We start from the raw sequence: 13365 nt of genomic DNA, 5'->3' as shown, positions 1-13365 counted from the left end.
GTGAAATGACAATCTCAGGTTATTTGTGTTTCCGAGCTCCTGTGTATTTGAATTGTTTGCTCATCTACAGAGCCTCTCCATTATCTTATTCCTGGTTGTGTTCATCAGCTGAGCTGGCTGGCTGCAGACATATTTCATAAGGCAACTTTAGTAAAATTTATTTCACCTGCCTCATAATGCCCTGCCTCTGCCCCCAAGAAGATCCGAAATATTTTGTTTTAATTGATCAGGATAAATTACAGCGACACAAAGCTAGCATCCCGCTCGCTCCATGCGTGTCTCCTGCTGCTTGGTCAGCACAGGTCCACGGTTCCATTTTTAAATCAAATTATGCTTGTGATAATATTGTCTTGAGCTTACAGTTGCTGACATGGATATTGACAAAGGCTTAGCCAGTATTTTAATAAGAAAACAAAATACAGGAAATACTCTAGAGTTTCCAGGTGGATCATTAACAAGACACCTTGGAGGGCTGAGACTGCCAGCCAGCACAGGGAATGCATCACAGTTCGTCATACAACTTAAACTTCTTTTGACATCTAGTTATGTCGAAATGTGACTGATCACCTAGGGGTCCAGGCTCCTGTGAGGGAAAAGTTCACTGACAGACAGCGAACGAAGCTGATCTTAAATGAGAATCAAGAGAAAGCAGCATTCCAGCGTCTGACAGTCTGCAGCTGCTACCTGGGTCTGCCTAACGAAGACGAGCCTGCTCTGCTGAACAGTTATATTAGCATCTGTATGCTTCTGTCTCATTATCACACATCTGCCCACCTTTATTCGAATGAAGCTTCTTCTGATCTGACAGCTCAGGCATTGTCAGTGAATAGATATTATGGGAGCCGGGTACAGCAGCTTAGGGTGTTAGCTTTTATTTTCTAAAGACTGTTGTACAGTTTGACAGTATAATGCCACAGAGGTAAAGAAGATAATTAACATATTGGGCAGTTTCTAAACAAAGCTGAGACAGTTATACTGGCAAAAGTGCTGCTGCTGGAGCAGTATTGTTTGCACTCGAGAAACATCAAAGGCTTGCAAGATCTGCCTTTAAAAAAAGAGAGCGAGAACAGGTACAGCGTGGTCCCCACGCCAGACGGGAGGTTTTGGGGGGTTTGGCCCACACCTAATAACTGCAAAACCTTTGGTGTGCTTGAAGAGCCTGTCGCCTGCGTTCAAAACCTCCGCTTGCTCAGGCAAAATCTCTCTCAGCGTTTGAGAAGACGTGAAAAGGTGTGGGCGCAGAGGGGGTGGTTGTGGGTCTTTTTGCTTTCTTGAATTTATTTTTACCCCACAGCACAAAGCTAAACACTCATGTGAGCTTCACAGAGCTCATATCTGGATGAAAATATAAGCCTTCTAAGTTGGAGATCACCTGTGGGATTTTCTGGAAATGCCAAAAAATATGACAGAGGTTTCATAATTTGTCTGCTCAGTAATAAACTAGAATGGCTTGCTTAAAAAAACCCAAACAAACAAGCAAACAAAAGGGGAAATAGTGTTTAGAGCCCACAATGCAGATGGACTGAGCTTTGATGACTGAGGAAGGGGATGCTCATATTCTCTGCAGCTCTGAGAACAGAAATATAGTACTGCAGCGGATTACTACACAGTTTGCCTTCAGTTTTCACCAGGTGCTACAGTCCCTATTTTGGATGGTAGTGGCCTTGAATGGCAACTTTGCTTCATAAATATTTTCGATATGAAGCCCTTCAGAAAAATATAGCCTTTAAAAGTTAGCATGCTTCTTTACATTGTTGAGAAAAATAGAGAGTGGGGATGCACTGCAGCAAGAGTGTCCCTGAAATTATTGTCTGTTTGACCTTGGTTTATGTTTTAAATGGCATAGATAATAACCTACAGCCCCCGCCCACAAGCAGCTTTGTAGCAAAAGACCAGATCCTTGGCTGGTTTGAATGAGTTTCTCATTTATAGCCAAAACACTCTTTCCTGTTCTTGTGGCAACATGCAGATTTGCCCTGCTGAAAATTTAGCCCTAAATTTCTAAGAAATTATGGACTTTCCTCATTTCATTCATGGCTTTCAGTTCACTGCTTTTTTTCTTTGTTCTTGGGAGCACTGGGTTTCCACGAGTTAAATGTTGAAATTACTGCTATTTTGCAACAATGCAATCAAAGTCATTTCAGCATCCGTGCTGATAAAGTGAGAACAGCTCGTTCAGATTGGCCTCCAAGACCTGTGCTCACCATTGCAAAGTTGGAATACAAAATAAGAGATTCATTTAAGGAAAAAAAAAAAAGATAGAATCCATTGTCATTCATTCTAAAAAGGCATTACAGACTGCCGACACTGTACAGAAAAATAGGAGATGTTGACCTTTTTATTATAGACTTTTCTGTAGTGTTGCCCTCCTTTCACAGGCACACCCCCCTGCAGCCTCGCACACCCGCACGCACCCGCACACACACGCGCGCTCTTCAGCTCTATGTTATCTCAAATAATTACCCTGCGCTTCTGGCTGTCCCTAGTGACTTCTGCTGCTAAAAAAGCTACTCATTGTCAGTGAGTGAAGAGGGATTTCAAACCTGCTTCTTGTGGCCCAGCAACAGCTCTTAATTAACCACTCAGGTATTGAGCCACCTCCTCGCCCGGCTCCCATCCATATGGCAGGAACATGTCCGCAGTGATAATCACGGAAGGAAATATTGTATCAAAAAAAAGGGCTCGCAGAACAGAAATTATTTTTAATGATTCTCCTCTCGTGGGCCGGATTATTTGTTATTTCAAGCAGGGCCGGGGCAGGACGGGCCCGTCCTTGACCCGCTCTCCCCTGCTCGCCCCTTTGCCTGGCGAGAGCCTGATCCTCAGCCCTGCCTCAAAGCGAGCGCCCGGGGTACCGGAGGAGGCCCTTCAGGCAGTCTAAAAAGCTTTAGTTCCCTATGATTTTGATAATCCTTTGTTTCTAGCGCGACTCGCTTTTCTACACGCTGGATGTGCACGTTTCCTGCGAGCAAGGTACTTGAAAAAACTTGCAGCCTTGACACAGACCCACACTTTTTCCTTCCCCCCTGGTTTATAGAAAAGAAAACAGCGATTTGAGTTTATAAATCTAATTAAAAATGAAGTTGCATTTACACTTTAAAACCTTGCATATACCAGCGTACTGTGTCAAAAGATATTATGTATGATTTTACTTTGTGACAGAAACCATTACATTTAAAAATTCATTACAGCAAGGTTAGTTAGACACATGATGGATGCAGCTTTAATCCTGCCATATATTATTACAGTTAAAATGTAAATGATGAAAAATATTTTGTGCTTATCAGCGTTTATGTGGAAATGTGTTTTACAGTGATATATGGTGTTATATTTCTATTATTATGATGAGAAAGAATGAAATACAAAAAGACTAAGTGTTTATTAAAACATGGTTACTTGTGATAAAATATTCTTGTTGTACATGACTTTAAACATATTTACCGAGGGCATTTGTCCAAAACAACTGTGAAATGTGTTTGCTATGCAAATCATTCTTTGTAATTTTTTTCCCCTCTGTTATACTGACTATAGCTTTTTAATAGCCTAATGTTGAAGCTATGTAAATATATTTTTGTTATTTTTCATTTCAGACACGGGAGGGGGTGGGGACTGGCTCTGTTTACACACATGAATGTGTTGAAATAGATGGAAGCATACATAAAAGAACAGGCAGAAAATTGATCCTAGCCAGAATCCTTTTCCCTTTCTATCTCCTCTCGTTTCAGCCTCTCAAAGCCAAGCTCGATCACTGGGAGCCGAGCCCTTCGCCAGCACGGCCTTTCAGCACATGCTATCTGTGAGCGTACGCATGGTCCTGTTGACGTCGGAGTGATTTAACACCTTGCGCAACTGAACCTTTAACTCAGGCTTGTTTTACACCCTCCTCCCTCACATCATTGCATGGGAGATTCATCCCCTGGGCAGGGAACCGAATTTTTCTTCTTTCCCCAAGGAAGGTGAGTTTCCAGTTGCGCTTGCGTTTTAGAAGAGCCCTGCCAAGGAAATCTGTACAGCATCCTCCCAATATGAAGGGTAACGAGTTTTGAGGTCAGTATCGCATGCTGCAAATCCCTAGGCTAAGTATGTTTTTTAAGAATTTATACTTCAACAGTGACCCTTCAAGAAGGGTTTCTGGCACCAAAGGCCTGGTCTCCACAGGCAACATCCAGTATAATCTCGATCAGAACAATACAAAGGCGTAAAAGCCATTAAGTGACTTGCCCAGCATCCCACAGGAAGTCTGTGGCAGAAAAGAAAATAAAAACTAGAAGGTCCTGAAACTTAGGAATTTAACCGTTCTGCAGACGTGCTCCCACGTGTGCTCTGTCCGCTGGGTTTTCAGTGCGTTTCAGGTTTGCTCTCCCAGTCCTCCCACTGGCCCTGGCTGACCACTGCGTTATTCCAGTATTAAGTAACCTGATGACGCAGAAGGTATCGCCTTACGCCCCACGTTACCCTGTCTTGTTGCTTCCACTGTATTCCCACTATTTATTTTCTGGATATTTCTACTACAAGTTTATACTGTTTGTTTCATTACTTTTTATGCAGCTTATATTTAAGAAAACAATAGAGTCAATAAACAAATAATATGTTTTCCATATTACTCCTGTAATTCCTCCAGTTTACATTTCTAGCTCTTGAAAACAAAATTAAATGGATTTGAGTTTGGCGTGATGCAGTAATCAGGCTGAGATTGCTTCTAGTTATATGAAGCTGAGGCCATCTTTAGCAAGTCAAATGCACTTACTAAAAAAAGCAACTCAAATTATTTGTTTGTGATCAAGAGCATATATGCCCTTCAGTCTGTAATGCCTTTCTTTTGATATGAACAGAAGCAGGAGACCTGGTGCTTGTAGTTCACTAAAGTGGCTATTTCCTTATAACCTTCCTCTTGTAACAATGTTTATTCAGTTATCAGGGAAGAAATATCATTTGTCCGTGCAGCTACAATTACCCAATTTGTTGTATAAATTATTACTTTTTTTCTCATCTCATGTTGATGACAGAATCATTTAATAGACTTTCAGTTGCTCAAGCTTGAAAATTGGTTCCACATTCTCCCCTTTTTAGTTTTCCTCCCTAGGGTGAGTGCAACACAGTCTAAATACAATTTCCATCCCCCTTCCCCCTTTTTTTTTTTTAAACATCTGCTTGTATGAGGATGTTGTTGTGTACATTAGCGCTGTACAGTTTAGCACCCTTTAGGACTACCTTTGGCTCTCAACTTCCTCACTCCCGGGGCCAATCATAATATATCAGGAACTGTAGATATTTCCTATCTCAGCACTCTCCATAACTCTTTTGCTCAGCTGTCTGAAGCTGTTTTCTTTAGGAAGTCCAGAGTGAGGGGGGCTGGTTGACCTGGCATCAGTCCTATTTATAAGAATAAAACCTCTTCCCCATACACCTTTGGAGCTTTGTCATGTAGGGGTCACATCCGTTTAAATTAATAGCTATAGCGCCCGTGACGGAACATGGCCACCTAACCTTTATTGTCCCATCTACCCTTTTGTTTGAAGTTATCCAACCTACTCAGCTGATTTTCTTCAAAGCTAAGGTTACAGGATTTGCAACTGTGTCTTTGCCACATAATTAATTAGGAAGGAAAAAATAGCTATTGTCACATGTGCCGGACTTTTTTTTTTTTTTTTTTTTTGCTATATGTTTGTTTGTTTGTTTCCTTAAAAGAAGCATTTGCTTTTAAATTTTTCCTCCCCTGCTGTTGCTGCTGAAATAAATGCCAGTCAGGTTTGTTTGCTTGGTATGGGAGTTACTGTGTGGTGGTAGGAAGAAATGATGTATGGAGCAGCCATCTCATTTCCAGCCTGCGATCTAAGGGCTTTTCTTAGAAGTAATGCCATTTCTGCTTCCGTGGCGCTGGAGATGTCACAAAGTTATGATCTTCCCACTCCTGAGTCAACTTGGTTGCCTATGAAATCTATTTATTTTGGTTTTAAGTCTATTTGCTGAAAGCAGGATTATCACTTTGTAGACCACCAACAGCTGTTGAAAAGCAGGGCATAAAAGTTTGTTTATGTCTTTAATAACCCACTTAATGACGGAGCAAGCACGTTATTCATAATAAAATAGCCTGGCATAATCTTACTCCAGTGCATGGTGTCAGGGAATTAAGAAACATCTGCTGTGCCATAAAATAACATTGTATATACCATGTACATTAAAAACATGTGTATACACATATGTATATTATATACATTATTTAAAACGTCTCAGTGGAATTCTACTCTTTCTAATTACATTTAGAAAACAGTGAAATGGTTAAATTATGGTATTTTTGCTTCTGAATACGAGTTTTATGTAACATTTGTAGCTGTGGTTAGTTATAATGGCAAGCAACAGCACAATATCGGAGTACATTTAAAGACATAAATGCAAAGTTTTGAGTCTTGAAATTGGGGTTCAAAATCTATTTTTAACCTCCAAACAAGCGACCTAATTTTCTGAAGCACAAAGCATTCGTGGGTTCTTGACTTGATGAGAGTGTTGGTTGCTCAGCAACTCTGAAAAAATCAGGCCAGTATTTCGGTGCCTAAATGCAGATTTTTATTTACAACTAAGGGGTCTGAATTTGCGGCTTTCATCCGTGCGAATTATTTGCATTACTCCTGCATTGAGAATGGACACCCCGCTGTGCTGCTGCTGTACATGCCAGGAGAGCCACTGCCTTGGCTTTGGAGACCTTGGAGTCAAAGAGACCAAATATTCCTTACCCTCACTCTGCAGTTGGGGTACTGGAGTCGGTGGGGGTAATGCACTTCACCCTGGAAGTAGCTGAGCATTGTGGCTCCCAACCAGCCAAGCATGTAAACATGTCTTTAAATTTAAGCGTGTGAGATGTAAGTGGAACTACTTGCATCTTAAAATTAAATACATGTTTCACTAGATCAGGCCAGATGGTTTTACATGCTCAAAAGTGACATTTACAAGGTCACATAGGAAGCGTTTGACAGAGCCAGGAACTGAAACCAGATCTCCCAAGTGCCAACCCAGTGCCTTAATTTTGCTCCCATCCTTTTTTTTTTTTTTTTTTGATTGCAGGGTTCTCTCCAATGCAAACAAAAAGTGTGGGGGGGGAAGTATCCAGTAAGGAGACAGTTGTCTTTTTTTTTTTTTTTTTTAGAAGAGCTGCGAACCCAAGTGCCACTGTTTAAGAGATTAGTGCTTTCATCTTCTCAGAAAGGCATGTATTTTTATAGACTTTTTAAAAATTTTGTTTCTTCTATCTTACAAGAATGTAAGCAATCTGTTTTCATTTTGTAGGTGGCCCACCAAATAAAAAAAGTTATAAGTTAATAAAATTTCTATGCAGATTTATGTGAACTGGATGAACTCTCTCCCAGTATCTGAATGTTAATCTGTTGGAAAATAGCTGCCGTGGTACTGGAATAACTCAACGTCATACAGCAGGGCACACTAACAGTAGTTCTCTCATTGACATTTTCCCCACAAGTGCCAAAATAAACATGGCAAACTACTATGGGGAAAAAACCCAATGAACTACTGTGATATATTTAAGGCAGTTTCTTCAGATTCACCTAAATCTCAGCTTTCACTAATGTATATATTTTTCTTGGTAGCCCTATCCTTGTGAATTATCTTCGATGCATTTGATTTAGTCCATCTTACTTTGCTAGCTCTGTTCTTGGCATGTACCTATGTTCTTTGCAATCTCCCTTTCTGCCTCAGGTTTTAATGTCTCTTCAGCCTTTCTGTACTATAGATGAAGTACTTTTTTCTTATTAACATTCATTGTCCAAGGTCTTACCCTGTGCATGAAAAGGAAGGAAGCAACAGCCTAACCTTCTCATAGGTTCCTCCTCCTACACCAGCAAACTGCAAAAAGGTAAAATATGAGCATGGGGGTGGGGGGGGGGGGGGGGTAGGTTTTATGTAGGGACCGCTTGTTTTGACTGGCTGGCGCCTGTATTTCACTATCTATTGCATTTAACGGACTTCTACGCATAGAGCTTGCATATCTGTAACCAGTTTACAAAAACCCTTAAAAATTATTATTATTTAAATAAGATTCATTGATTGGAGTGGGAGAGTTTTTAGCTAAGGCAGTGCAATTTGGTGTCCAGACAAATGCCTGCCTCTCCGTCTCACTGTATGTCTGTACTGTGCTTGGCGCAAGCAGGGCTCAGAGTTACCCGACACAGATAAGTCCATCACACAACACAACTTTAGATAAAATCATATTTTGCTAAAAAATAATTTTCATGTGCTTTAGAGCTTAAGGTTTTAATAGAGATTTAGTCTTGATGTAGAACTATTTCTTGACTATTTGCTATCAAACAAAAAAATTAAAGCTTAGAATCTTCCAAAGAAAGTGTCTTCTAATTTGTTGGACTGGTTTCTCCTGCAGTAAAGACCAACTGGCTCATTACGAACATTAAGGATCCCTGCAGAGGGATCTCATGCTAAGCAGTGTAATACAGTTATCCAGGACGTATGCTTTCAAGGTACGCTTAACATCAGCTTCTCGCTCAGGACAAACACACATCCTCCCTTGTCAGAAGAGCAGGCACAGAATCTGTTACTAAGGTATGTACGTATCTGTGCTTTTCTAATTTTCTCACTGCTTTTTTTTTAATCTGAACCCAAGCCTATACTGTGCAGGAGAACACCTGTACAAGGATCAGAGCAAATGTCCTGTCTAGGGAAGGTTTTGTTCCTTCTCCACCAGCAGCAGACACTTAGGAAAGAGACCAGAAAAGGTTGTCTAGATGCTGCTGCTTCCATCGCACAGCTTCCCAGCTTCCTCCATCCAGCAGCTCTGATTAGCTGAGCCAGAGACAGTATCTTGATTGCCTTTTATAGCCCTTCATAGTTGTTTCCCCCCCAGCACACACCTTCCCATCCATTTCTGTGCATAGTCACTTTTTAAGGCCACGTACACTTTTGGTATCCACAACATCCTGGGGCATTGAATTACACAGTTTCACTATGTGCTGCGTGAACATGCACAGAGTTCTTAAATTCTTGCTCCCAATAATTTTTTCCATGACACTGTTGATCTTATAAACCTTTGCTGTACCCACTTTTCATCCTTGTGCTTTCTTCAGGCTATGGAATCATCCCATATTTAGATGCTCCTCAGCAGCGGTCCCATATCTTTAAAATGTACCAAATCTCAATTGGTATATTGACAAATAGTATTTACTTTTGGGACAAAATGGGCTCACACTACTAAATTTAATGATACACAATACAAGCTTGAATAAAAATGGAAATAAAGAGCAGATTAAACTCCAATTCTGTTGAAAGGGTAAGGAACACAGAGCTGAGATGAAGTCATTGGTGTTTCCCTGGATTCCCCGTATAGCTGTGGGAACCCAGAATAGGGCCATAGGAGGGTTCCCTTGTGTCTGGTAGATTGTGTTGAAGGCTCTTTAAATATTGCATGGGGAAATTCTTGGACATAAAATCAAGATGTCAGTCTGTCAGACAAGAGGTTGAATTGCAGGCTTTAAAGATATTAATACACTTAGTTTTACGTGGTTCTAGCCAGCTCCTTTATTTGGGGGCTTCTTGATTCCTGCATACTGGCACTTACTGGGAGAACTGGAAAGCTAGTATCAGCGTAAGCACCTATCGCAGCTTATTACAGAGGGTAAACAGCCAATGTTATTAGTAGATGAGCAGGAAAGGTAGATCAATATAAAGAAATACTGCTCTCATTCACTATTCCCTTTGTCACTGCCAGGCCTCAGAATTTTTCAGTTCATTGATGTCAGTAAGGATTTACTTCCCTGCCCAAGGAGCTGGGGCCAGATTATTCCCATGCTGCAGCAGATACTGATCAGCATGTAAGCAGGCTTGGGCAGCTGCAAAAGAAAGTAAAATTTAAGATCACAGCAACTTAAATACTGCCTGAGTTTATAACATCCACTTTGGTATTAGGCAACTTGGCAACAAAAGTGGCCAAAACACGTCTCCTTTTGCTGCAATGCTTGGTGAATACATCAGGTTGGTTAGACAGAGGGGGTATAACGCTGCTATTAGCTGAATGAACACCTAGCTCAGGCCAAGTCTGCTCAGGCTTCTGGAAACATTTTATTCACAGGGGGCAGCTCAGGGGTTAAACTCTGTTTAGCATACTCACTTCCCCACTAACATGCCATCATTTCATTTGCGGAGCAGCTTCCTCACTAGCAGTGCCTAGAGCCTACCCCTGCCTACCCTAATGCTCCAACGCCTTTAGCAAGCTGTGGCTTACACCACTGCACACCTCCTCACTGATATCACCAATGGTTTCCTCAATGGAAATAATCACTCGCATTACAACTCTTGCCAAACCCCTCTGGCAGCAGAAGTGCTGTTGGAACGAAAGCCTGAAGGCAGCGGGAGCCGGGACAGCTTAGCGGTAGCACAGCCGGTCAGCAACTGGGTTTGAGACACAAAACTTCCCTAGAGAAAAGTCACGCTTTGCTTCAGGTGCACACACGGGATCACCTTTTGTGTTTAATATCAACCAGCGGTAGGCATCTTGATCGGCCTGGGCCTTGCAGACAAGTTCAGCCATGTGCCGAGACACCCTTTGTGTTGTACACAGGGATGCGTGTGTGTGTGTGCGCGCGCCAATCTTTGCTTGGTGTCTGTACACCTTGAGGGCCTCACTCCCTGCAGGCAGGTTAGGAGTGACCCACAGTTAAAGTTACAAACGGAGACAGTTAAATGATAAAGATCTCTTCTCATCAGCAATCTATCACCTACCCAGTCATAGACTAAGATACAGCAACTTACTCCGAACTTTAAACAAAGTGACAGTGGAACAACATAACCCCTCCACATAGTAATTTTCCTTACCTTGCTTCCACCCTCCCCAGGAGCTGAGCAGAGAGGTGTTTCTAAAGGCCCTGCCAGGCACCGTGTGAGGACTTCTGGGGGGGTTGCAGCTTTGTTAATTGGGCACATGTGAATATAATCACCTGGAGGGTGATTAACTCATGCAGACCTGTTGGTGAGGCAGGCCTGCCTTTCTGCCTCCTGTGCCCAGCTGGGCCGCACTGTCCCAGACAAGCACGATTTAAGAAACAAAGATTTTACTTATGTTCAGGATTTCAAAGTGAAACCTGAATGTTTGCCTTTCTGCGCTTACGGTTTCATGTCCGTGTACCCACAAATAATCCATCATACAGTCCCATCTCTGCGTTTGCCTGCGTACGTGGGGCCTGCAGAGGTTTTGAATGAGTTCAAATACTTCCATGCAAAAATGTCATTTTTCACACATTCTAATTTCAAAGATGGCTGTAGAAGTTCTAAGCCCCTTCATAGGTATAAACCTTTTTAGTGAGTTAAAATGAACAAACTGCATCTGTTACTTTTATACAGTTAAATTGTGTAACTTGATTACCTGACAAAGTATCAGCAGCATGAGGTCCTTTACAGGTCACAGCTGAGCTGGATTTTACGCCTAAGACTTTCCCAATTTTTGACCAGAAGAAGAGAATTACTCTTCTGAGCAACACCCCTCAACTCCAGTCTGGAAAAAAGAATGCGAAATGCAGCCAGACAGCCCCAAAAGAGCCTGTTTGTCCCTTCACATGAAGCAGAAGGGAAGTAAAATCCCATCCCCATCCCTTTGGGTGCAGGGCCACCCATCCCACGCCACAACCCCCGGCCACAGCCCGGGGGGCCAGTTCCTTGCCCCGATGTCTCGGGCCAGCGTGGCCGCACTGCGTGGAGGCGGCTGGGGGACTCTCTTGTCCCCTGGCTGGACCCCCAGGCACCGTGCGAGGGGTGAGCGGCCCCCAGCACAGTGTGGGTGTGCAGCCCAGCAGGTAGCAGCACGCACCCATGGGCACCCACATCTCCTCTCCCCGAGAGCCCCTGCAGAAGCGGGGGGCTGCGCACCCCCAGGCAGGCTGCCACCTGAGAACGGGGCTGGGCGTCCTGGGGTTTGGGGCAGAGTGACGCACGATAAAACTGCACCTCAGAAGAGATAGCCCAGCTCCTTGTTAGCACTGAAAAATGCTCCGCAGCATCCCAGCCCTGCGGTGCTCCCAGCCCGCGCTGACGGGCGAGTTAATTGTCAGCGTGCCACTGCCTCTGCTCCCTGTGTGGTCCTGCAGAACGAGCCATCGTGATGGCTGCCAGTAATGAGGAAAACTGGTGTGTTTTTGTTTTGTTTCCTTTTAAATAAACTTGCAGTCCTTAATCTAGCAGGCTGGAGTCCAGACTCAACAGCCCAATGAGTAACGAGGTGCAAGGAAAGACAGGATGTAGAATTAGGAGGTCAGAGCTGAAGGTTGCCCCAAATTTAATCTCTAGGCTGGGCACATTGCATCTCTTCCCCACCTCTCCTCCTCCTCATCCTCCCCCGTGCCATCATTCTTGGACGCGGGACGTAGGTGCGTGCTTACCGGGGCCGTGGCACGCCCCGCATGCCTGGGGAGCCAGAACGGTGAGACCCCAGCGGGCCATACCCCACTGGACCCCCTGGCCCTGCCCGGGGCCGTCCCAGGAGCTTTCGGGCCGAGGCACCCGGAGCTGCCCACAGCTCTGCCCCGGGCACCTCGCACCCACCTCTGCTTCCTCACCTCGCCTTGTGGAGAAGCGTCATTCTGTTGTTCAGCTTGCTCAGTTGCATGCGTACGGATGATACGTGCATACCTATACAGGCTGGTAGATAATTACAAATATTAAGTCATTTTAAACGTCTCTTCAAAATAAAGTCAAAATAATCTTCTATATCTTTTCCTATTTTATACACCCTTGCCCAGTTCCTCGTTGTCCCCACTTCGTCCAAAGGCAGCTAATCAGGTCGCTTACTTTCTTCACCTGCAAACTGCATTTTTGCTGTTCTACTGTTCACCGGAAAAATGCTACACCCCTCCCAAAATGTTTGGTTTTGTTAGGCTGAGACATTGCAAATTTGTTTTCTGATTTCTCCCTTTTGAGTAGATGTACATGGAGTAATGATAGTGAGTTAGTTTGCCTTCACTTTTATTTACTATTCTGTATCTTGACTATTTACAGTCGTAGCACCGCAGGGGATTCTCATGGGTCGGTGCATCAGAGACGGACCAAAACCCAGACCGTGGGTTTTTTGGTGTTGGTTTGTTGGTTTCTATGTGTTGTTGCCAAAAACCTGAGCTCTAACTTTTTATTTGTTGAGCCTCCAAGCTCTGGTCTCCAGATGACCCCGCAGCACATTTATGTACTATCTTAACACAGGAAAGTACCGGAACACTAAATGTAAGTGAGACAGACCTATGTTATACAGCCAGATAACCCCCGAGGGAGCACACAGAGCTTGTGAAATATCCCCTTCCGTGTGCCAGAGACAGTCCTGGACCCCGTGCCCCTGCACCCACCTGATGCTCGCTGCCGCCGTGCAGC

This window comes from Grus americana, chromosome 13 (assembly GCF_028858705.1).
Source record: "Grus americana isolate bGruAme1 chromosome 13, bGruAme1.mat, whole genome shotgun sequence".
Classification (NCBI taxonomy): domain Eukaryota; kingdom Metazoa; phylum Chordata; class Aves; order Gruiformes; family Gruidae; genus Grus; species Grus americana.
The sequence above is the reverse complement of the archived record's forward strand: the minus strand, read 5'-3'. Positions refer to the sequence as shown.